Below are 27,642 nucleotides of genomic sequence, written 5' to 3' on the forward strand. Positions count from 1 at the left end.
TACTCTCTTCATGACCCCAGACTGCATATTGGGTAATTCTGATTACATGGGTATGTAGGTAATACATATTTAACATGTACTTTCACACTTGTTTTTCTGTATAAATAGACCTTAAAACGTTAAAAACTTCACTATGGAAGACAGATTTCAGTACAGCTTTGCAGCTTTGCAAATTGATATTCAACCCTTCTTTAACCCTTCTTTTTAGAGAGAGATAACTGATCTCTTCGACCTCAGTCACTTGTTTACATGCTGTACGTCAGATATAAAACATCTTCATCCGACCCTGGTGTTTGGCACCTGCAGACATCAATTTGTGTCTTGATGAAAGCAAGCTGGATGAGTAAAGAAATGTTCCTGTCTCCTCTCTTCATCCAAAGTCTCACTGGGTGACGGGGAAGTGAAAGTGAGGGCACTGACAAGAAGTCAAAGTGGGTCAGTGTAGAGTGTTCCTAATACAGGCACGACCTCAGGCTCAGTCACTCTAAGACATAAAAGTGAGGTCAGCAAAGGACCAGTGTGTGTGTGTGTGTGTGTGTGTGTGTGTGAGAGAGACAGAGCAAGAGAGAGAATATTTAACTTGTCCAACCAGACACATCCAAAACATACGCACCTTAAAGGTCCGCTGTGTAGGATTCAGGGGGATATATGGTCAGAAATAGAATATAACAACTATGTTTCTTTAGTTTATACTCACCTAAAAAAATAGTTGTGGTTTTGTTACTTTAGTTTAAGCCTTATATATCTACATATGGAGCAGGTCCCTGTCCACGGAGTCTGCCATTTTGCACAGCACAGACAAACTTAACACTGCCTCTAGATAAAGGCTAGTAGCGTTTTTGCCTCGGCCACCATAGTTTTCGTACATACTCAACACACTGGAAAAGTTTCAGTTTGTTGCAATCAGCAACCTCAGCCACTAGATGCTACAAAATCCAAGACACTAGACCTTGAAGACCAGAGCTGAAATAATTATTTAATTCACTGATATATCAATAGAAAAAAAAAATCACTATTGATATGGTAACTTAACAGTTTCAGTCATTTTTTTCAAGCAACTCTCTGTTTTAGATTATTCTAAATTGACTATACTTGGGTTTGGGACTGTTGGTTGGACAAAATGAGACATTTTAAACATGTCATCATGAGCTTGTGATGGGTATTTCCACAGTTTTCTCTCAATTTGTTTAAAAAAACCAAACTGTTAAATTGTTAAATCGAGAATTTAATCATCAGATTAACTGACACTGAAAATGATCATTAGTTGCTGCCACTCTTGATACAATCACTGTTGCATATAAACACTTAAAGGTCTAGTGCAGGGGTGGGCAATCTGTGATTCTGGAGCCACATGCAGCTCTGTGGCCCCTCTCCTGTGACTCCAAAACGGGATTTTTTTTTAAAATTTTCAGTCATGAATGCTGTAGCCCTGAAGTGATTCTGTCATTCTCTAGTTATAAAAATGTGCCTATACACCAAATTAAAAAGAAAAAAAAAAAGTTATAACACTTTGGCAACCAAAAGATACGTCAATCATCTTCAGCCCAGCACCTTTTCCTCTATATTTTGCCAAATCTCAGTAGTCTTGAGTTTCCCTAGCTTGGCTAGCTATGGATTCAAAATCCAAAATAAGAACTTTTTTTTGGAAGAAAACAAAACTTAATTGTGCTTGGAGAGATTTGTTTGCTTTTACTGCCAACTCTGCAAAGTTAAAGATCCAAATAATCTTTAATAGCCCACTGCAGTGCCACCTGGTGGTTAGACATATCCATGAATGCTCATTTAGACCTATATTGATAGGCTAATTCAGATTTAATAGACTGTGTTACCTTCATTACAAGGCTTAATATGTTTTGTGGCTCCGCATAGATTTTTTAAAATGATTAAGGTTTCCGACCCTGGTCCAGTGGGTAGGATTTAGCAGCATCTAGCGGCGAAGTTACATAACCAATATTTCTCCCATGCGCCAACCGTGTAGGAGAACTATGGTGGTGGACGTGACCATGTGAAAATGCGAAAATGCCAATGGCCGTATCCAGAGCCAGTGTTTGATTAGTTCATTTTGGGCTGCTGTAGAAACAACATGACAGACTCTGTGGACCTGTATGTAGATATAAATGGCTCATTCTGAGGTAACAAATATACAACGATTCTAATTTTCAGATGATTACACACTAAAGAAAACATACCTATGAATAATATATACCATTTTTGCCAATAGATGCCCCTAAATCCTGCACACTGGGCCTTTAAAGAGCACTGTTTTTTGACATCAGTAAAAAAAACCAGGGAAATTATCGGGGACATAAAACAGGGTCAACAAAACTACAGGAAACTTTGCAATAAAATAAAGCTCAATGGAACAACACAAGCTCAAAAGTATCACTGAGTTGAAGTCATTGACACAGTCTCAGATAAACAGCTCATTTCTGAGGTCATGCTTACTGCACGTGTGTTGTCTGGCATTGCATTATATTGAACAGGTGTTCTGTCCACATACTCGAGATTATTCATGTTCCTATAGGCAGCATCAAATGCAGAGACTATATAACACTGGAAATATACAAAAGAGAAATGTCTGAAGACGCACCAACAAATGCAGATTATGCACGTGAGCACACACACACACACACACACACACGAAAAAGCAGTCTCATCTGCCCTCCATCTACACTCAGCACAGTGTGGAGGCTCGGTGCTGTAGAGTGGATGAAGTGGCTTAGAGGCAAGTCCTTTGGTCTGGTATTAATTTTACATACTCTGAGGAGGTCATATATATCTTTTATCCATTTAATTAGTTCTGCTGTTTCTAAGTTGGTCGGATCTATTTTACCCGTATAAGCCGGTCCAGTCAGTCATGGAATTCATCAAATATATGCATTGCATCTCTGAGGACTATCTGGGCTTTAATACATATTCAGTGTCTGAGTTATTGTTGTCAAAGGCAGACACACTGAACGGAGGTTCAGAGAATTGAGAGCAATTTAACTCACATTTCTGTACAGCCCCTTATTGACTTTGGCATGAAACATTATGAATAATGGCTTAGTCTACTTAAATACAAATAAATGTTCATAGACACAGACCAGTGCCGAGGGCCTAAGGCGTTTTAGCTTGAATACTTTCTGCAAAACAATTCAGGACATGTGTTGCTTGTGAAATGCAATCAAAACATCTCAATAGATGATTTATTCATTCAAACAAAATTTATACAAGTTTTATAGATGTTTTCCTTTTACTGTTTTTGTCTGATGCCTCTGTAAATGGGAGAGTGGTGCGCTAGTGGGTGAACTGGGTGTCCACTAGGGGTCAGGCTGACACAAAACATTCAGCCCCTGCTGTGTGAGCTGAGATAACTTTACAGATGCTGAGATGTTTGAACAATGTGAAATAATGTGAGGCCAGATCCTCACAAAAAAATAGTCCAATTGATGATTAGAAAACATGTTAATTTTGATCAAAATACACTTTATTTATGTTTAAATATTTTTATGATTAATTATGTTTCAATCCATTGGCATCATATATATGTAATTATAAACTAACAAATGTCACATCAAGAAAAACTCTTTAATGACAAAAAGAGAAAGGAAATATTTGATGTTTATGCGACATAAATATATTAAAGTACAATTTTCTTTGTATGATTGGTTGTCAGAGCCGTATTTAAAAGCTGTTGTACAAATAATTTTTACATTATGTCACCACAAGCACTGAGCCATTGGCAATATTATCAGAAATGACCTTTAGCTATATCTTATATTATGTTGCCCAGTGTTATATACTGTAATATCTCTTTATAACAACCCTCATGGCTATAATCACATATGCAAATCAAGATGGCAAAAATGTATTAGAACAAATATATTCCAAAATGTCAGTGTTACTGATAAAAGTTTAGACTGAGTACTTACTTGAAGGTTGAAACTTGTGGGTGAAGGTGGAATACGCTGAAAGTGAAACACGGTGATCGTAGCAATAACAGTAAAACATCAAATTTGTATTATTGCCCGATTCCTAACATTAAATCACAAGTAAAGCCCCTTTAATCAAGACGTAACTAATATTTTTAAATATCTGTCATGTGAAATCAACATTTTTTGTAAAATAAAATCAATTTCAAATCTAAAATATGAATACACTGAATCGCCAACGCCCTGGTACTGGAACATTCCTGCATCATATTTCGACGAAGCTTTACCTCCTGACTCAAATTGTCTTAATAACTTTTCCTTCAATTTGCAATTTTGTAATTGTGCAATTTGTTTCTGTGAAATTTTGCAAGTAAAGAAAAAGTGAGAAGTCATGTGTGACCTGAGTCACATGTGATTCTCATATTTTAACATATATATATATTTATATATATTAAAAAATACAACTATAAAAATGTACAGGAGGAAGTTTAGTTTGAAGAGTACGGTGCAGTGCTGCTGTAACTAGAGGAAATTACTGTGTGTATCACTCAGTATTCATAGTGCTGTCCTGGACATTAATTTCATTCTTTAGTCTTTCTTTATTATCTGTTGCAAAGTCGAAAGTGACAGATATTCAGAATTAGTTGGTATCTAAATTTATACTTCTTTCTTATATTAATACTTATTTATATTGTCTTTAAATGACGGCAAGCACTGCTAGAATTTAGTCCATCGTATCATTTACAGCATGTTTTATTAGGTTTAAGTATACAAATTAAACCTAATCAAAAGACAAAACAAGAACAAAATATTTGGTGTATACTGAAAAAGTCAAATAAATGGAGTTTATAAGGTTTGGTCTACTCACTGAGTGACAGCAGCAGTTTTTAAATTCATTTTTGTTTTGTTTTTCTATGAAGGAAGAGAAAGTTTCAGTCAAAAAACTGCATGAATTTCTGCAGTGATCCACTTATTTCTTTACACTCCCACATAGCAAACAAGACAATGTGTTTCCTGTATGTGTGTTGAAATATGTGTTGTGTATCGCAGGGTGCTAACACACACACACACACACAACACAGTGGGAGCAGCTCCAACATGGTGGAGTCTTTAACAAGCTGTCAGGGGCCATAACATTGTTCTCCTGCAACAGTTAACACAGCACATCGCTGCAGCTCCAGGTAGTGACACCCTCAGTGCACTGCAGAGCACCTTTGCTGTCCACAAACACACACACACACACACACACACACACACACACACACACACACTAACACACGCATACAAGTGTGTGTGCACAGACTCTCGCTCACATTCTCACTTCTGGCCCCGTACACACCAAAGCAGCTAATAGGCGGCAGTGTTCTTGCTTAATGGAAGTGCAGAGAGAGTTCTGCTGTTGAGGTAGATAGGGCCCTCTGGGCAAAAACACATTAACCTATTTGGAGGGCGTGAATTCTAGATGGTGTTATTAGCAGAGAGTCTGAGCACCTTGAGCTGAGCTGCTCTAATACTCAGTGTGAGTTTGTGTTTGTGTGTCAGAGAGAGAAAGGAGGTGAAAGGAGGAGAGAAAATTCTTGTTTCAGCCGACCGTCTCAGACCGGAGTGAAGGTGTTAGCACGATCCATCTCCGCGGTGTGAATCAGCAGGTCGGAGGAAAAGCTGGACTTCCTTCACCGAGGGTTTGATTAGCCATTTGGCTGCTGCACAAAAAGTCGATGCAGTGCACTAAAAATCTGGTGAGAGGAGAAAAAAAATGGCAGAAAGAGCCGGTCATTTGAGTTTGACAGAAAAATGGACCAAGTTTGGAGTTGGCTTGACGACAGGTTATGTTGTCTTACCCTTTTAAAAAAAGCAATAAAATCACTTCGCTGTCACTGCCACTGCTACATACTCAATTTTGCAGTAAATGCTTTGAAAAAAGGGGGCAATTACGCTTATGCCATCCACCAATTCTATCCAATTAGCCAATTAAGGCTAATTACAGTTTTAGCTTTGGCACAAGGGTTTTCATAATTAACCATTTATCAAATCTCCACCCTCTTTCTCTCCAGAAGACACCCAGGCTGCAGAGCAGAGGAGGCTGCCTCCTGCTCCGCCACACTCCCAAGTCCACCTCTCCCCATGGGAGTGAAGCCGCAACTGGGCTCCAGTTTGCATCATACTCCCCCAGTAACCTTGTAGAGGTTGTAAATACATTTTTATTTGACCTCTTTTAAGAAAATCTTAATTAAACATCACTATATAATTATTTATACACACTAGCAGCCTGGCTACAGCTACAGTATGACTCTGACCATACTTCACACAGTGTGAATTCACTGAGGTGACCACAGGGTCAGCAGGGCCTCCAACCTGAACTGTTCCTCTCTGCCACACACGCCACTCTAACCCCTATTGTACTACTGCATTATCTACTTTTAGTTAGATTCTCGGGTTTCACAGTGTAAGTGAATTTCGTCGAGTTGTGCATTATTAAAGGGCAGAAATTATTTATCTAATATTCATTATTTATATTTATACAAGGAGCTTGTCCGCAGGGAGCAGGTCTCATTTTCAGCCTCATATTTTGTAAACAGGCAGTCACAGAAGCGACAGTTCCTCTGATTTAAAGAGACAGGCCTGCTTATGGAGAATGATGCCTACCTTGAATTCAAATGGAAAGGTGATCAATTTTTAATATTTTTTTTTTCATGCAGCATTTGCATCGGCTCATTCTCAGATTCTGCCGCTGCTCCCCCTTTCAGATGGACAATGAGGGCAGACAAGTGAGTCTGAAGTGGAAAAAGGGAAAAACGAGGGGAAAGCCATTTGTGCTGCAGCCGCCTGAAACTGGACAACATCAGCTCAGGCAGGAGAAGGATTTATTCAGCCTTTGCTTTCGAGAGAGCACCTTTTGCTCCGTGCTGAAGCTTTCACATCTTGTAAGAAATACTGGATAAGTGATTAAATTAATTAAAGGTGATGACAAACAGGATGAATTATTCAGTCATGGTTTCTCTACTTTTGTTTAAAACTGCTCCACAAAGTGTCCACAAATACCCAAAAACCAACAGTCTCAGCCACAAACTCAAATTCTGCTAAAGTAAAGTTCTCTGCTGAGAACTTGCTGGAGGCCTGCGCATTAAAAAAGCAGCGTTCAGTTGGTCGGGATTGTAACATTCAGTATGCATCTTTCCATGTTAACAGCGCAGAGCAGACAGACAGAAGGGATGGCAAGGCTAGACAACCAAGTGCGTGTTTGTTAGCCCGAGTGTGTGTGCCCGCACCTCCACACCCGTCGCGTCTGAGTAGCTTTAAGTACGAACAAAATCGCTTTTCAAAGGGAATAATGTAGAACAACATCATGTCAACTTTAGGATATATTTATATATTTTCCTTGGGCCGGCATTAATTTTAAAGCAGCATTTTAAAGTTGAGGAAAAGGGAATGCTGCGCTCAAACCGAGACGAAACAAGAGACACGGGGAGCAGTTATGCAAATGAATGAAATAAATGTCAAAATGGCAGTGAAGAATTGATGAGGACAGAGAGCGCTTGTCTTGGTTGCGAGGGAAGTGGATGACTGAGAGGACAAGTGACGTTCATTTTCAAAGGAAAGTTTCACGCCGATATCATGGCAGCCATTGTGACTTGCAGATAAATTTTAATGCCTCACTCTGACGATTCTGTGTCACTCTCCCCCTTCCTTCTTTTTTCTTTTTTTGGGCGAGTACCCATTGCTATCTCCTCTCCCTATCTTGCTGCGATGACATCCGAACAGACACATGTGCATGTGGTGCGCCAGGACCCAGAAAGCCTGTGCACATAGAAAAGAAAGATGGGGAAAAAAGTCGACATAAAAGATTCATCACAAATGTCTCTAATCCACTACTGCATTGTCAAGGAGATGTTATAAAGCACACATTGTAAATGGATTCTTCCCTCACTGACTAAAGTCATTTCTGCAGAGGGATGGGGGAGTGGAGCCGGGGCGACAGGGGGCATCCTTGTGTGGCACCAGACAAGTACATAGTGTGAGCAGATGAGCAGCACTCTCTGGGACTGCATTACTACCTGTCCCCAGTGCTGCGCTGCCTGTGAGCCCGACTCTAATGTACAAGCCGGCCACATTCCCCTTGTCAAGGGCTTGACGTGCACGTCAAAAATTACCCAACCTAAAGTGACAGCCCCCTTTCTTCCCATCTCTCCCCTCTCTGCAGCCCGGCCCGCTCTCCAACCTGCTAGAAGAGTGCTTTGAAAGCCAAGACTGCCAATGCCACTCTACAGCGGCAGGCACTTTATTTATTCCTCACTGCAGGCAATGGGAGGTAAAACAATATGGATGGCACTGTGGAAGCTCATAATATTAGCTTTGGCTGTGGGCAATCGGCCATAAATATCACCCTTCCTTGTGGAGAATATGATTGGAGCCACTTGAAGTATCGAGATTTTGAGCAAAGGTCTGGAAAAAAAACGGGGGACCGCGGTGTCACTACCTTTCTTTCATCTCTTATCAAATCACCCTTCAGCTGCTCCATCCTCCCAGCGCAAAGTGACATAAGTCTCTCATGCTTTTAGTGGCACTTTGAAAAATAAGACCTCAGTGAAGCAAAAATAATCACTCTTTTCAACACTTCACTTCATCTGGCGATGCTCTTCACTCCTCCATTTCAGAGCCCCTTCAATCACATATGATGATATTAAGTATTACTTATTTATTTTCTGTTGGAGAGGTGCAGGGGTTGAAAAAGGGAGGAAGCGACAGGGAGGTGAAAAGGGAGCCCCGTCCCGCCACATATGTGTGCCACAAACACACACATAAATACACACACACACACACACACACACACACACACACACGGAATCTGATACATTTTGTACGGCTTTGATCTCTTCCACTGTTTGACTTCTACATTAGTAAAAACGTGACATTTTATGATCTGACATTTTTAACCTCATCGTGGTAATTTATGTGTGTGAACATGCGTGTGTGTGTGTGTGTGTGTGTGTGTGTGAACATGCGTGCGTGTGAGAGAGAGAGAGAGAGAGAGAGAAAGAGAGAGGAAAGGAAATAAATTGGTTCCTCATTTCTTTTATGACATGTTTCTCTTGAGGACATTACTTTTTGATTCATCATTTGGTTAAAAACCGGCTGCTCAGATATGTACTGACATGTGTTTTGACACACAAACAGGCATAGACACACACACACACACACACACACACACACACACACACACACACACACACACACACAAACAGGCACACACACACACACACACACACACACACACACACACACACACACACACACACACACTCAGACTACATTCTGCTGTATTTCCCTTTCCCCAAAGACATGTTCATTAAGATAAGAGAACAGACTGGATCAAGGACAGGGATATGGACACCTCAGCCTCATCCACAGTAAAAATGTTTCCGTTTCTCCGATCAATAATCTTTTGTAGCTTTGATCTTGGCTCTGTTCTGCTCTGCATGTCCCCAGACTGATACTATTGTTTGTATGCTATATCTCCATTAAGCACAGAGAAATGAGGAAAATAAACTGTTTGTTTTTTTAACATAACAGCACAGAATAAAAACATAACTTACACACACGACACAGGGGAAAACAGGGCAACAACTAAAAAGTTGCTTCAAAGATCAACACAACTATCATTGTTTCTACAATAGAATACACGCATGTTTACAGGCGGCAATGATAAAAATGACAATTACTACATGACTATTACATTACGACAACTCCGAAAAGGCTGACGCACAGAATATTCTAAAATTTCTTCCAGGAAACCACAGATGTAACTATTTTAAGGTGCTGCATCACCTCCCTCAGCTGCAGAGCATACAGGAGATAACAGTGAAATTGACTCACAAGCTCACAGAGTTGCAGAGGCTGCAACTGTATATTCATGGGTGTAGATTAGGTGTAAGTAGGTGCAGACACAGGGGACATGTCACCCTCAATATTTACAACATCTTCATTTGTCTCCCCCAATAAAACTAGGAAAGTTGCAGACAAAATTAAAGACATTTACACCATACACTGATGCAGAAAAGGCATAAAGTGGTGCATTAAAGTTCATCAGAATGCTGGAAATTAAGTGTTTCACACTCTTTTTTTTCTGGTGGAGGAACCAAAAGCCCCCCTAACACATGTCCCCCCCAATGTTGAAATTAAACCTACATCCATGTGTATATATTTGATTGCTGTTGGGTCATTCTCTCCTGGGAAGGTATATATATATAATTTCATACAGTGCCAAAAGACAGATGATTTTAAATGGGTAATATTTCATATGGTTTCCTACACTAATAAAAGAACTATAAAAGAACTTAATTTTAATACATATATTTTTGTGTTACATGTAAGTTATATTTTGTTTATTTAATTTAATTTTTAATTAATTTTTCTTTGTATGTGCGGGTCACATGTTGAATTGAATTTCTATGTATGTTGTTTATGACAAAATCAAATCACATCAACTGATATACAACTGTACGTATATACACACAACACTACATCATTTAGTTCAAATGATGTAGAGAAAGTGGAGACAGTATCAAACTGGTTCAATCTCAATTAGTTAGCATGATGCGGAGAGTTAACAGCAGAAAATGTTAAGATGTAAAATGCAGTTGTAAATTACAGTCAAACATACAATAAAAATATCGTGTGTGTTTACAGGTCCAGTGTGTAGGATTTAGGGGCATCTATTGGCCGAAATGAAATATAATATTCATGACTGTGTTTTAATTAGTTTATAGTCACTTGAAAATAACTGTTGTGTCACTCCTCTCTGGCATAGACCATAAATCACTCTCCCGCCTCCAACTGGTCCAGAACGCAGCAGCTAGGCTTCTTACTGGTTTTAACAGACGACATCACATCACCCCAATCCTGGCTTCCCTCCATTGGCTTCCTGTGCGTTTTACAATTGATTTTAAGATTTTACTGATCACTTTTAAAGCCCGTCTGGGTCTGGCCCCAAGTTACATAGCAGAAATGTTGACCCCATATGAGCCAGTACGCAGCCTTAGATCCTCGGGCAGGGCCCTCCTGGCCGTTCCAAAGTCGAGACTTAAATCTAAAGGCGACCGCGCTTTTTCCATCAGGGCCCCTCGACTTTGGAACGACCTGCCTAGAGGAGATAAGGCTTGCAGAATCAGTAACATCTTTTAAATCTCTTCTTAAAACCCATTTTTATAGACTTGCCTTTATGTGTCTTTTTATTTATTCTTTTTGTTCATTCTTTTTATTTATTTTATTTTATTCCTTTTAATTATGTATTCTTTGTTATCCTATTGTCATTATGCAATGTTGTCTTTTTATCCTTCTATTCGTTTGTTTCTAGTATTTAGAAATAATAGTTTTATTGCCTTTATTGTTCTTATCGCTTTTAACATTCTGTCTTGTCACTCTGTCTGTGTTTTGCTTAACTTCACCTCAATTTTAGCTTAATTTTGTTTGCTTTGTTTGTCAAAGCACTTTCTAAACTTTTGTTTTTAAAGGTGCTATATAGATAAAGTTATTATTATTATTATTATTTTCATTGCCATAGAATGAGCCTTGTTTAGCTACATACAGAGTGGATCCTCCTCAGACCCCTCGGAAAGCACTTCAGTCTTACAGCAAATTTTTCCCAGTGGTCACTTGCAGTATTGCAGCAAAAAAAATCCCCTATGGCCTAAAAAGCATTTTCCCCATAGCCCACATCAAAGAGATGTCTGTAAAACTGTTGACAGGACACCTCTGACTGCAAACAAGGTCAATTATAAGACTTTCTATTCTGAATCTCTGAGCCATGGTCGTTTTATATTTGTAAAACTTTCCTCAAGCCAAGAAAAGCTATTTAAAAATCTGTGACGTTATCATAATGTCAAACCTATGAGTTGAGCGGGCACTTGTGGGCGGGGCCAGAGGGAGAAACACCACTATGCATAATTAGTGGGCTGCATACCGTGGATGTAAACCCAGAAGCCAGAAAACTTTTTGGCATATGCGCCTGGTGAGCAACTCCATTGGAAGGGGAATAGGCGGCATCCGGTTGCTGTGATAAAATTCTACGGTCCTCTTCCACAAAGTCCGCCATGTTGTTTCTACAGTAGCTCAGAACAGACAAAACCAAACACTGACTCTAGAGAGTGCTTTTTACAGTTTTGCATTGGCCACTGTAGTTCTGCCTGACGCTTGTCACATGGGAGAAGCTTTAGTTTTGAAACTGCACTGCTTAATGCCACAGTGGTTCCCAACTGGTGGGTCATGGTACCATAGTGGGTCACAGGTCCATTCTGTTAGGACCGCAAGTATGGTGAATTTCCAGCACAAAGCTTTTATTTTGAAGTGCTGTTTACTGCTGTAGAGTGAGTGAGTAACTGACAGCTACTTGACAGATGGTGCTTCTCCAAGTTGAGTAAGGATCCTTAAACGGCTGAATTTCAAGAAGGCTACGTCATTGAATCCCACTGAAGGACTGTCCCAATGTCAAGGATTCTTTGAATTTTACCGAGGACTGAGTCCTTCCTTCAGAGGATTTTAAAGGATGTATCCTCAGCAGGCAGAATTCTTTGCACATGATTTGCTAGAATTAAAGGCAGGGCCTCGTCAATGACGTACACCTGAGCACTCGCTAGTCTGTGTGTGTTCACTGAATGCTGGGAGGGAGTCTTGCCTCGCCTCTGTAGGACCTGACTTGGATGGACCTGTCGTACCAGGGAAGCATCCTTGACTTTGAGGCGCACCAAGGGACAGCAAACTAGCTCGACGACATGGTGAAACGCAAATATGATGCTGAATATATTAAACTCTGTGGGCCTTTAACTAATGACTATGGAGAAATCTGGACCAGTTGAGAACCACTGCATATAAGGATCTCAGTTGTTAAGATTTAAGGGAAAAGTTATCTGAAAATTAACACCTGCTACTCAACAGCGAACTAAATCAAAACTGCTGTACCAGTGCCCTGACGTGCTACATTAAAATGCACCTGCTGTTTATTTTAATATGACACTTTCAGAAAAAAACGGACAGAAATGCACCCGCTATACTCCTCTATGTATGTTCTTTTGATGTTGTACAAACTTAGTGAAAGAAAAACTGCAAAGCACCTTGAGCTTATCATTTATATCTAGAACAGTTATTTCAATACAATCTGAATAATCAACCATCTTTCATTAAAGTTTATTTTGTGGGAAGTTTGAAAAAGTACATGTACCATATCTTCATAAGCAGTAGTAGTTTGAATTTAAAGCAGAAGCAAACCAAAGAATGAGTATCAGCCCTTCCTTGCTTCCTGTTCTCTTGTCTGTGCGCTGATGTGGATACAACACTCACATCTGAGCCGGGTCACTTAGGACCTCTGCTTTATCACTTTAACTAAGTTACACAATCCTCTGCTCCACTGTCTTTTCATCCCCACTTTCCCTCCTCTCATCTCACCCTCCTGCACTCGCATCTGTGTGCATCTGCCTCCCCAACTGCTGCGCAATTAAAGAGAGATGAGCAGTGCTGTTAGTTTATAAAAAAAAAGGAGTGAAAAAACATAATGTAGTTTGTGTGTCACCACCAATTTACTGCATGCTGAAATTTTAAAAGAGCAGATGAATAATTCGAGAGGAGTGCAAAGGGGAAGAGGGGTGGCGGCGGTGGCGGGTGGTAAGAGAAGTAGATGGAACGTAGGGAAGAAGAAGACAACAGGAGAAGGGGGAGAATGTAGAGAAAATGACATTGTTATTCATCCGACTCTGTCACAAGTTGAGAGTGAAAGATGCAAAACTTCAAGCGCACAGTCTCCCATGGGTGAGATACTGCAGTTCAAACAAAGTAAACAACTGTTTTACTCTGATGCGCACTTTAGTCTTGCTGGAGGCTAAGTTGCCTTCCTGCTGCAGCTGGTACTGTGGCACACTTTGCCGGCAGGGGAGAGCGCGAAAATTGTTGCAAAGATCTCAGAGTATTCTCACCAAGTGTGGCACGCGGGAGACTCTGCCTTGTTGTTATTTACATAAAACGAGCAGGTTGGCTTTCATGTGCGGGGAGTAGAAAAGGATCATGAACGCAGTGTGACAAAGTGGAGATACTCTGTGCTCACAGAGGGAACTTTTACTGTCAGAGATGAAGACGAACATTTGGGAAGAACAGAGACGTTTGGTGAAAGTTTCCACATTTTTTCCTCCAAACTTTAAGGCACTTACATAAGTTATTTTATTTATTTTTTTGGTAGTTACATAAGTGACCACTGGAGCTAGATATCGTTTTATCATACTTTATAGGGATACTTATATGAATCTCCAAAACCTTGTTTTATTTACCAAAGGAAGCCGATATTCTCAAACGTTCAAAAACACAAGCAACCATAAAGTTGAAGGACTGGAGGAAAATATCTAATTTTGATTTTTCTGACCAAGAGTGCAATATTTTTTTTAAAGGAATTTAAGTATAGGCCAGTATATGTGTTCTACACTGTATTAAAGGAGCACTTTGTACGATTCATAGGATTTAGTGGCATCTAGCGGTGAGGACTGCAGATTGCAACCAGCTGAAACTTCTCCCATGTGCCAAGTGTGAACTCCTGGTTAGAATTCCTTCACTGTTCATTATTCAGAAGGTTTTTACCAGGAGCCGAATTATCCGCAGAGGTCTCTTCCTCTCCAAAACAAACGGACCAGTGGTCTCATTTATAGACATTGCGTATACACAAAACAAGGCCTAAAAGAGGTATGTGCTACTTCACACAAAAAAGTTGTGATCTATAAGAACAAATTTCACAGGAGAAATTTTGACCCATGCTGATGAACATTTTGGAGACAGGAAATTGGGAACGCAGATGGTGAGGTAGAAGGCTGGTTGTAGAATTTGTTGGATATTTTGCACACCACTTTTTGGCTTTTGTCTGTATGTACATGTTGAGTATGGATCCTACATATAGTTTTATAAATGAGACTCCACCAAACACCAAACAAAGCAGTTTCACGCTACAAATCAGTGTTTGATGCTGGTTAGCTTGTTGCAGATGAGCCGCTAGCCTAGCACCTGCTAATGTGTGCTCACCTTTTTTCTCTGATAACTTAAGATCCAGATGTTAGGGAGGTTTTAACAGGGAGACGAAATATTCAAAGAGGTCTTCTCCTCTCCAAAACAAACAGACCCAGGGATTTAAGCTGGTAAAAATACTGAATAAAGCAGTTTCACGTTAAAAAATCCATGTTTTTCTGATGCTGTTTGGCTCGTTGCGGGTTGCTGCTATCTACAGAGGCCAATGTGAAAACGTGAATAGCCCTCTCAAGAGCCAGTGTTTGGTTTGTCCGTTCCGAGCTACTGTAACATGGCCGTGCAAAATGGCACTGGACTCTGTGGACGAGGATCTGCTCCCTGTGTAGACATAAATGACTAATTTTAAGACAATGAAAACACGATGATTCTGATTTTCAGGTCAAAATACACTAAAGAATTGTATTTCATTTTTGCTAATATATCCCTCTAAATCCTAAACATTAGACCTCTGCCCATAAATGTGCACTCTTAAACTGCATCATTTAACATGAACATGAATAATCATTCTAATCTTTGACTAAATAGTGTTAAGTTTGCAAAATATGACTGAAAACAATAACTATCTAATCAAAGATTAAGCATGCAAGAAATGTGTCCCGTCATTCAATGCCAGCTGTCAGTACAGGACATTATAATACGCACACGATTCAGCTGCCAAAAAGGTACTGACATTTAATAGTCAGCCCTAGCGGCGCTGAAAAATAAATGTTTCACAGGCGTACATCCAAGATCTCCACAGGGGTACAGTATGTGTCTAACACTGTTTTAAAAAAATAATGCACAACAGTATTGTCAAAAAACACACAAATGTGAAAAAAATTGATACAAATGGGTGCAAAAAATAAAGACAAAAGTGCCCCAGGTGAGCTACAGCTGTTTAGTGAAACAATGAGGCTTTAATGTTTTACCTGGTCCAGGAGAGAATCCCCCACAAGAACTCAAATCAAAGCTCCTGTTACAACACGAAGATTACACAGACAACATGTGAGACTTTGTGCAGCAAGTAGGTTGTTTATCTGAATCATATCATCAAGTCTAAAGTCTTGAGGCATAACCACCATTTATCCCTCACTCAAATGTGGGATTTGAGCTACACTTAGAAAGAAAGAAAGAAATGCCCTCAGTCTTTCTACTGTAGCAATTTAACTTCTAACAAGATGCAGGTTGAATGTGTGATCCATGTAGAACAGCAACGTAAAAAAGGATTAAAGCTAGTTTAAGAGATGTACAGTAGCTGTAGACAGTACACGGATTAGACATTAAACAGACAGGGGTGATGGTGGAACAGAGAAAAAGAAGAAGAGAGAAACAGACGACAAGGGAGAAACATCCATCTGTAGCACTTATTCTATTCAGGGTTGCAGGGGGCTGGAGCCGTCACAGCTGACACTGGGCTAAGTCAGGGTACATCTAATTGATATAGAAAAAGGTAATGAAAAATTTGTACAAACTAGTGAAAGCTGTTTTCTGTTTTAACTTTATAATAGCAAGATATTACCAATCGCAACTGTCCACTCTAAACCATGTACCGTAAAACTTAATTAATAGCCCGGGCTATTATTTGCTTAAATCACTGAATTCAACAAGCTTATATTTGGGACAAAGCCTTTAATTCCTTTGACACAAAACTGTTGCACAGCAAAGATGGGAAATACTTTGGAAATATTTTTTTTGAACCAGTATGAAAATTACTTGTATAAAAATTAGGCTTTGAATAACATATCAATTATGAATCATTCATTATATCAGAAAGAGAGTGAGTGACGACACTCGTTTTAAGGCATCCAGCATACCAACACAACACCACTTTATCCTGTTACGTAAAACAATATTCATAACTTGGATTAATTTTTATGAAAAACCCTTTTGATTCTTTTGATCGGTTGACCCTTACGCACTAAAGGAATGTGAATAACTTACTAGGTAATCGAGGAACACATATTCTGACTTCTTGAGTGCTTCAGAGGAAGAAAGTTGCCACTTGTTTTTTTTCCCTCATGCCAGTAAATCTGAATTAATTATTCTTTGGCGCTCATGGTTTCAGTAAAATGAACTGAATGATTAAACTGTGGAGAATCTAACTGAGCTAGCAATGTGCAGCATCTACGTATTGACAAATTTTAAGCATTTATATTTGTATGCATGATCTAAGCAGGTAATGAATGTTAGCTCGAGTGAGTAGCTGATTTTATACATCCAAGAACTGCTTGGCAACCAGTTTTACAGTTTTTCCCCATTTGGTGATTTTGAATTTTTAGATGAACTGAGGGAATAAAGGAGCAGAATATAACATTTAGCACATATCTATGATTCAGAGTCTGGGGCTGGGTTGTCTGCAAACAACTCTCAACATAGAGGTGTGTGAGCCAGCAGCTTGCAGCTAACGGTGCTAACTTCATAAACAGTGCTAACAACGTTAACATTGCTGACAGAGCTAATGGTGTTACTTCACCCACAAAATAACCATTTGTATATCAATTAGTAATTCCATGGTACCTTGTATTCAGGAAGAAAAGTTTGGATAATGGCAAACATATTGATTTATTGATTAATTGGGCACCAGGCTAAAACCTTACTATTTAAAACTGAACTTAAAGTGAAACTTATCTACGCTCTCTTCAAAGCCAGACTCCAATACTAAGTTTTTGTGTGTGAAAATACATGTGTTTGGGAGGTACTGAGCATGTGACTGGATAAATGAGACTTGAATTATACTGCTCGAGTTGTGTTACAGTTTATAAATGGATGTTTTGATATAGTTTTGCTGCTGGTAAATGTGGCCCCCCCATCAATCAATAAATCAATATATTCGCAGTTGAAGGCATGTGAAATTCAAGGTAACATCACATGACTAATTGATTTACTAATGGTCATTCTGTAGGTGAAGTACACCTTTAACCCGGGGGAACCAGAGGATAGGTGCTATGCTTCTGAGTGCAGAGTGCATTCTAAAGTGGCGGCAATCAGCTAGCCAGTTGGACACACTCACAGGTCTCACATGCACTAACATACATGAGCCACTGTATACCATAACAACAGAGAAGCTCTGATTACAACACACACAAAGGGAGTGTGACTTTATTCTTTGCCCAGGATGCCATTACTCCACTACAGTTTTTAAAAGCAAATAGGGATCTGCTGCCATATTAATGTGTCATATACAACTCCTTCAAGTGTTCTTTAGTGGGCTGAGAAAACTATTCTTCTTTTTAAACTAAATCAAGCATTCAAACACCCACTGGATTATCTAAAAAATGTCACACAGCTGAAAACAGGCCAGATTCGCCAAGTTTCACATACACATAGTTATCACAGGATAGTGATGGCCCTTTGAAAACGCTATGAACAGCTAGAAGTTCTTTCTTGACCTTTGGGAGCATTATATGCAACAAAATAATATATAGCTATGAATACATGCATGTTATGTATATGTGCATATATTCATATCATATTCATGAGAAAGCAAAAAGGTGTAAAATGTGATACTGAATTATTTTGAAAGTTATGAAAGTGTACTGTTGTTTTAACAAAAGCAGATCAGTGATGTTTGTATGCAGGTGTGTTTTATGTGAGAGAGTTGTTTGATGCAACATGTTTATAATATTTGTGTTCAAACTACATGCACAACACATACATGTATATACACATGCAGGGAGCGCAGGCATCAGCTGGATTTCTTCAGACATTTAATAACAACATGTGCACAATACCTAATTAAAATAAAACTGCTCACAAACAGACAAATGTTACCACACACAACAAACCGGCGCATTGCTTTCTGTTCGAATGTACATACTAAATAAGATATGGGGGAAAATGAACCCATTTCCCCTCTTGTTACTTTTAAATGCAAATTGGGTCCTTCATTAAAATGTGTGGCTAAACTTCATTAGCAGCAGATATTGATTTTCAGCCTGCGACGATCTGATAGGCCCTATAGGCAAGTGAAGGTACAAAGGTTTGTCTAAATGCTAACTGGTAGTACGTGGCTCGGGGGCTAGTTGGAGTTCTGGCTCTGAGAGCTATAGAACATCTGGAGAGGTAACATTTACATAAGCTTCTCTTTGTACATGGGAACCTTCATTAACATCACGCTGCTTTGAACTCAGGATGAGATGGTAATACAGACGAAACAGAAGTTAAGGAGGGAGGCGCTGTGTTGGATTGTTGCAGCAACGTGCTGTTTTCTCTAAAGGTGTTTCCTGTTTTTGCACAATATTTCAGGAAAATGCAGGAGCTTCTGGGTAATCCCACAATAAAAACAACACATGAAGAAAACATTTCGAGCAATTTTAATATCTAGATTTCAAACATTACATCGATGAGGCCTGCCCAAAATCCAACTGCAATGTTTAACTTTGCTGACTGCAGATTTGTGGACACAGAGACCTGTTATAATGACCCACTTCTTAGTGGCTACAAGTGCCTCATTCACTCAGTCACTTTGCTCGATGATGATAGAGATTTGGTTTGAATGAACTAACATATAAAAAGGAAACTCTGTAAACTAACATGTCATAACCAGTAATTATCATCTAAAAACTTTTTATATCATATTTTTTTACACTCATTTAAACTTTTTGTTACCACACTGGGAAGCATTTCATAATTATGTGACTTAAAATTAAGAGTCGAATGACTATCCCAACGAGCATTCACTAATCTCATCAAGTTTCTTAAAGTCCCCCTTCACTCAAAATAAATGTTTATGGCCCCTGAAATGTCTGACCTTGACTATACTAACTCTGTGCAAAGTTTGTCACTAGTGAGGTGTGTTCACATTCCCCCACTAGAGGAGGTGATGTCTCTGCACTTCCCTAAATCCTGGGATTCAAAAGTATGTTGGGCAAGGTAGATTACGTACGTCACTAATATGAAAGCCAATCACTGTCTTTATGGGAAACACACATCGACGGGGGAACAGACATCACCGGCAAAGAAACCAGGAATCTCCAGTGAAGAGTGGACTTGTCAGTACAAAGGACAGAGTTTGAGGCCATACACATGCTGCATCTTTAACCACCTGGAAAACGCAAGGTCAGGCGCTGTATACAACTCTCGTGTTTATTCTGTGCCAACTTTCAAGAGTGTGGAGAGTGTGCATCGGAAGCAACCATAGCAAGTGCTGTTTCATAGCTTACATACATGAAATCCCCCTTCTTCCATGTGTAGGCCTACAATACTGCCCGTGGTACAGATGTAAAGCTCTGGGTCGCCCTGCACTAAAATTATCAATCTCATTGGTTGTTCCTTATTACATGACGTGGTGCACACTGCTACGTACATGATAGAGTGTGTTGTTTTTGAATGTAAACTGGACCCTGGAGCCTCCCTCCACTATCTACCAGATATTATTGTATGTTTCACAACCACTAACACTAAGCCAATTCCAGTTAGCCTATAAGCTAACATGAACATGCTAACTACACTTACCGTTCTGATACGTCTACTAGTCGCCAATTTTTGTGCACAACAAACTCATCATCTCAGTCTGAGTCTGACTGAGGCTCAAACATGTTTGGCTGACTCTCTCACTGCCTAAACATCTTGATGCTCTTTCACCGGTCAACCTGGTCAACCTAGCACTGATCTCACATAGCCAGGCTTATATTCACACTTTGTTTTAGTGCTGTGTCAGCACTGGAAAAAAACAGAAAGTGAAACCTACTGCAGGCAGCGGTGTGGGCAGGGTGGAGGCCAGATCCAGAATTTCTTAGTGAGGGAGAAAGCTCTGCTTCCAGGCCCTTTTCAGGGTTTATTTCTTTTAAACTATTATGTAGGAAAACCATGTTAAACAAAATATTAGTATGCTTAGTCTAGTAAGTATCTAGTTTGACTATTTTGCCTCCATCATGTGTCTTCTTTCAGACTAGTGAAAAGAAAACATCCAAAATACACATTTCGATGGTTATTGTAGTTTAGATTCTGTTCTGGAAATATATGTTTAATTAGATAAAGCCTCATTTGCATACATAAACATAAAATTTCAGAAAATTTGTGATACAAAAAATAATTGTCTTAATGTACGTAATCAACTGGGGAAGTTTCAAGTTAAAATTTTAATCCTTGTCACCAGGAGCCCTTAAGTTCACACTGCCCTCTTAACTCTATACTGAGACCCATCAGCCTGTCCGCTCACAGAGTAAACAGAATTTTAAAGTAATCTGGTTAATTATTTTCTTGTTGAATACTTTTGATTTGGGTTTTTTTTTTTTTACTATTTTACCATTAAAATGAGTGACTTGGCATGATAGGAGGTTCACATGATCACAAATTCACCTTCCTGCTTTCACACAGCTAGATAGTTTTCCCACTATCCTCCCTCTGCCGCTTACCCTTACCCCCTCTCTTTCATATTTCCACCACCCTCCCACCTTTCCCTCTGATACCCGGGTCTCCACCATAGACTCTCTGTTAATTCAATCTTATTATTTTCCCAAACATGGTCATACTGTGTGGCTCCCCCTCAATCACTGGCCGGCCTAACCCCCTGATCTCTGTCAAATGGGGGCCCAGTTGTGTGCCACTCTTCTCACCGTACGGCGCACACAAAAGGCCATGACCCAAATTGCGGGGGATTTAGGCCCTAATCTGTCTTTACTCTGCAGAAAAATGGATGGCTTGGATAGAGACCAGAGGAAAAGGAGGAGGAGGAGAAGGAGGAGGAGGAGGCGAGGAAAGGGGGTAAGGGTTTATAGGATGGTAGGTATAGAAGCATTAGGAGAACACCCCCAGTTGGAAAACATCTGCTCTTTATCATCTGGTCCAAAGCTGTGTGTGTGTGTGTGTGTGTGTGTGTGTGTGTACATGGAGGTTGTGGTCGGTGGGCAGAGACTAACATGGCCTGCTTTACATTTTTAAAAAGCAGCACACGAGGCGTCTCCTACAATCACCTAGAGTGTAAATTATTGAAATTATCCCCAGCGTCAGTGGTCTAAGACAAGCACAACATGATACACAGAGACATGATGTGGCTCTGCCTGCCAGGCCCCCTAACACACTTGTAAACAACTGTAATTCTCTGCAAAGCAAGCACAAGTACAGTATGTCTGTGTGTAATTTATTTATCATTTATTTATCCGACTCCCAACAGGCGGTTGGAGGTGAGAGATGCTGTATGTTTACTGCTCTGCGAACATACACACTCAGGCCACACGTGCACCAACACACACAAACACACAAACACACACACACACACACACACACACACACACACACACACACATACTCTCACAAACACAACTGTCAGAGTTATGACTGCTCTCCATTATGGACTACACCAAATCTTCCTTTAACCACAGCAAGTTTCTGATGCACATGTTTCTGATTCAACTGACATCACATAGTCCATCAAGGCAAGAATCATAAGATGATAAGACAGTGTGTAAACCACCGACTGTATAAAATAATGGACGTAGCTACCATAACATCACCCATTGGTTTGTGGACTCCTGTTTTGAGGCCTTGAGTTTGACATTTCAGTTGTCACCATCTTGGATTTTTGGAGCCAGAAGTGACCATATTTGGACGAGAGGGTAGAGCCATGGAGGAGAGAGGGGTGAATCAGATGCCTGGCAGACAGCCTGTCACTTAAAGCAGCCATGCCCTTAATTATGTGTGACTTCAAGCCTAAATTAAACATAAACGGGTGAGTTATATTAAAATTCACCCCCTGTACAGTTGTCATGAATTGACAAATTAGCTATAGAGACCAAAATGTTTTTTGTACCAGGCTGTACACATGATTATTTCTGCTGTTTAGTTGTTTTTTTTAGATGGCCGTCTATTGGCACTCCTGGAACCGGCCTCTAGTGGCCATTCAAGGAACTGCAGGTCTTGACAGTTCTGCCCTTTATTTTTTTTTTAGCACTGGAGGTTACCACTTGGTGTGAACATGCTAACAGTTTAACTACCTTATTTGGACACCTTCTTTAGAATTAAGTGAAAGTGAGTCAACCACAAAATGTCAGTGATAATCCCTCATTGGACAAGACAATGGCAAAGTTGCATTGGGACGTTGGTCTATAAACTGTGATGAATGTTTAAATGGACAGTTTGGCCAGTTTATACCATTTGCCTCTGTTTTCCTTTGCAAATATGTTTGGCTAAAGACTTTTGAGGCAAAATCAAATAATTTTAATTGAATCACTGCAAAGAGTGGATCCACTCCTGGTGGCAAAATAAATCCAGTGTTATGTTAGCAAGCGAGCCAATGAGCTTGCTAACTAGCTAGAGAACTTTTCCTTTTTTCTTGAATGACATACAGTCTAGGGAATAACATGTCAGCGGGGAGTAGACTGCCCAGTAGAGAGAAAATACAAAGAAGCTGTTGTGACTGACAAGCACAAGCATATTCCCGACTAGCTAGCATGTTTTAACCTTAACGTTAGCTAGCAAGCTACAGAAACTTACCAACTTGCAGTACATGTTGTATCTATATCACCAAACTTCTTGCATCATATATTTTGCAAGAACATGTAGAGGCTTCCTCCCACAGCCCAAAGACATGCAGGTTGCTTGGTGACTCTAAATTGATCATAGGTGTGAATGTGAGTGTGAATGGTTGTCTGTCTCTATGTGTCAGCCCTGTGATAGTCTGGCGACCTGTCCAGGGTGTACCCTGCCTCCCACCCAATGTCAGCTGGTATAGGCTTCACTTAAACCTGCACACATGCAATACGTGGTGTGTGTACAGACTGCACAAACACACAAGAGACAAATTAAACCATTTTTAGTGATTGTTACTGCACTCGCATATCTTATCAATTAACTTGGGGTTACCACGATATTATTGCCAAGACTGAGATCCAAGTTGTAAAGAAACTGAATGATCTTTTAATAGGAGATGCTTTCTTTTTTGTCAACAACTGCTGAAGTATTCTCCAGCCATCAGGCTTAGTGTAGCTCTCAGATGCTAACGGTGAACACAAAATGCAAAGCAAGGTGTCTTTAAGAGAAAAGATGTTGAAAAGAAGTTGATCAGCATTATTGTACATGAAGATGAAACCAAGACAGTGTTCATATGTGTGTGTTGCCTCTGTAAAGACTATAGATTAGATGCTCCTGTCCTGCCTGAGCAGGAGAGTCATGCTTAACCAGCCCCAGGGAGCAGGATTATGAAGAACAACCATCTGATTTCTTCCTTCTCCTCCAACCCCCTGCCTTTCCCCAAAACCTCCCATCTCATCACCGCCCCTCACTCACCCCAGCCTCCTCTCGCTCGTATGATTAAGGGTCAAGCGTGCCACCTCGTCTCCAGGCCATCATTAAAGGGGCGACAGAAAAGAGAAAGAGAGAGAGGGAGAAAGACACCCTGGCACACGGGGCTAATGAAAGCCATGAATCACAGTGTGGTCTTTAAAGAACATATTAGTGGCATCATTAACTCTGCACAAAGGCCAGAGCCGGGGTGAACAGACAGGTCGCTCCACCAGCAAAGCCTGCTGCCCCACCCCCTGCCACCCGCCCTACTGCTCTGCCTTTCATATCCCCTAGAGCCGCCTCTCATTAGGGAGGCACCCATACTGCCACATACGGTACGGCTCTCAGTCTTTTACTGTTTCCCCAGACGGATTTGAGAGATCTAAGGTGCGACATGAAATAAATGATAGACCTGCGCAGTAACAACTGGCTCAGTATGTTTAATTACTAGAAATATCCTGAACAAAAGGAGTTATCGATACGTGAGTCACTGGCAAAATGTGCTTTCAGAAAATCCTGGAACAAACTCCAAAAACAAAAGCTTCTACTTCTGTACGAGCAAACAGCAGACATATTTTTGATGGACACGCTCCTCTTAACCTGCCACTTCCTGTTTGAACAAAAACAACTCTCCCTCCAGACGCCCTGCAGCGGGGGCCTGTGGGTACTCCTCACGGGCAGTGACCTTTTCACACAGCCTCGGGACAAAATGGGTCTCCCAGCTCACCCTGGAGCAACACCCACCACCACCTCCACCACCACCACTTTCCCTCCGCATGCCCCCCTTCAGATACCCAGGACCTGATGGTGTTGCTGGTAGAGGCTGGAGCCGCTCAGTACCCTCCATCAGAGGTGTGTCTGGAGCCCCCATGCTCAGGGAGACGGCCCAGGCCTCATTAGGAGCTCCATGATGAAATGAGCTGAAAGGCCCCAGCCTCAGCCAGCACCATCCAGCAATCACAGCAGCCTGAACTGGCAAGGCTCATCTCACGGCCCCATAGGCGTTAAATCATGGATAACCTTCTCGTTTCTCTCGCTATCTAACTATCCGCACCCCCTAACTCGCTCTCTGTCTCACTCAGACTATGTATGCTTTCGCCTCTTCTTTCTGTTACTCCAACAATGCCCCCTACCCCCCCAACTGCCGCCCCCAACCTCCCCACCATCTCTTCCCCTCTGTCTATTAATGCTACTCACAGACCACACTGTACTGTACTGATTCACTCACCAGAGGCATCAAAGTTTAACACCTACAACTTACAGCTGTCACTCACGTCTCATCTCTCACTTTCTAGATTTCCATGTTTCTCTCCCAGATTGTTTCTCCAAGCTTTTCATCATGCGTTGTAATCGTATTTCTTTTACCCTTTACTCCACTTGTGTCCTTCACTGACCTCTCTTTGATTTAGACTCTCTTCTTCCTTTTGTGTAGTTCGTCAACTCTGTCAACTCTATCTATCTATCTATCTATCTACCTACGTACCTACCTACCTACCTACCTACCTACCTACCTACCTACCATTAAAGATCCACTTCCTGCTTCGAAATTAAATTCATAATTCTCCCAGATGAACTGTACTGGTGACATGCAGGTGTAAGTGCCTGGAGGTACGCAGGTACGGAGCATGGTCTGCTCTGCATGCATCGCTGAAAGAATCAAAGCGACGGCTCTCTGGGAACCAGAGTGTTTGAGGACCCATCAGAGTGAAGGGGAATAATTTTAGAGGACTAAAGAGGACAGTGAAGATGGCAGTGACAGAGATATTAGTGCCTCGTTCACTCGTTGTCTGTCCATGGGGCTGAAACCTAAACATTTCAGTGAGCTGTGACTCAGTTGTGAGCAGCGAGGCATTACTTGCAATCCGAGTATCTCCAGAGGAGTGGAATGCCAGGAGCAGGTGATGGCGAGCATTATACAGCCTTTCTTGAATATATGTTTGAATAATTGAAACCCACTTAGTCCCATTTGAATGGTTGAGTGTTGTGGATCAACTACACCTATGGAGGGACGAGGTCAGTAGCAGTAGCTAGCAGGGACAGGCATTTATGCTAAGGCTTCTAATATATTCATGAAATGTGAGCGTATGAATTTTTCTGAAGTCCTCACGTAAGTCACAACACACACAGAGCCATGGATAATTAAGGATTGTCGCAATGCTTTATTTCTGCAGGCAAAACATCTCTCCCCCCGCCCTCAACTCCACACCTTGTATTAAAAGCATAATTCTATGATAAAGCTAGTTTAGGGAAACCTAATGTTATATTAAAGCAGCGTTAATCAATGCAAGGGGAGCCTTCTTACCATACATTATTATGCGCTACAGAATGCTTTAATGTGCAAAAAAGACCTCTTTTGTTGGCCAAGAGTAGACATTATATTACTACAGGTTAATAAAACTTTGGGTTTCTTAATTTTTCATAGTGGTTAGTGCATATGTAAATATTTAATGAGGTCTTTATGCTCCAGATATTCCAACAAAAAGGTTAATAAGCTCTAAGATGGAGGATAGGGTATATAATCGCTGCCCTGTCCTACAGAGAGAGGAGGAATGAAGCAGTAATAAGGGACTCCGAAGGAGGAAGTGAGCAGGAGGAGGAACGACACTTAAACTGCACTATGAAGACAGACACTGTATGTGTGTGTGTGTGTGTGTGTGTGTGTGTATATATATATATATATATATATATATACACAGTACAGGCCAAAAGTTTGGACACACCTTCTCATTCAATGCGTTTTCTTTATTTTCATGACTATTTACATTGTAGATTCTCACTGAAGGCATCAAAACTATGAATGAACACATGTGGAGTTATGTACTTAACAAAAAAAGGTGAAATAACGGAAAACATGTTTTATATTCTAGTTTCTTCAAAATAGCCACCCTTTGCTCTGATTACTGCTTTGCACACTCTTGGCATTCTCTCGATGAGCTTCAAGAGGTAGTCACCTGAAATGGTTTCCACTTCACAGGTGTGCCTTATCAGGGTTAATTAGTGGAATTTCTTGCTTTATCAATGAGGTTGGGACCATCAGTTGTGTTGTGCAGAAGTCAGGTTAATACACAGCCGACAGCCCTATTGGACAACTGTTAAAATTCATATTATGGCAAGAACCAATCAGCTAACTAAAGAAAAACGAGTGGCCATCATTACTTTAAGAAATGAAGGTCAGTCAGTCCGGAGAAAATTGCAAAACTTTAAATGTGTCCCCAAGTGGAGTCGCATAAAAACCATCAAGCTACAACTAAACTGGCACACATGAGGACCGACCCAGGAAAGGAAGACCAGAGTCACCTCTGCTTCTGAGGATAAGTTCATCCGAGTCACCAGCCTCAGAAATCGCAAGTTAACAGCAGCTCAGATCAGAGACCAGATGAATGCCACACAGAGTTCTGTAGCAGACCCATCTCTAGAACAACTGTTAAGAGGACTGTGAATCAGGCCTTCATGGTCAAATAGCTGCTAGAAACCA

This window comes from Epinephelus fuscoguttatus, linkage group LG3, assembly GCF_011397635.1.
Source record: "Epinephelus fuscoguttatus linkage group LG3, E.fuscoguttatus.final_Chr_v1".
Taxonomy (NCBI): Eukaryota; Metazoa; Chordata; class Actinopteri; order Perciformes; family Serranidae; genus Epinephelus; species Epinephelus fuscoguttatus.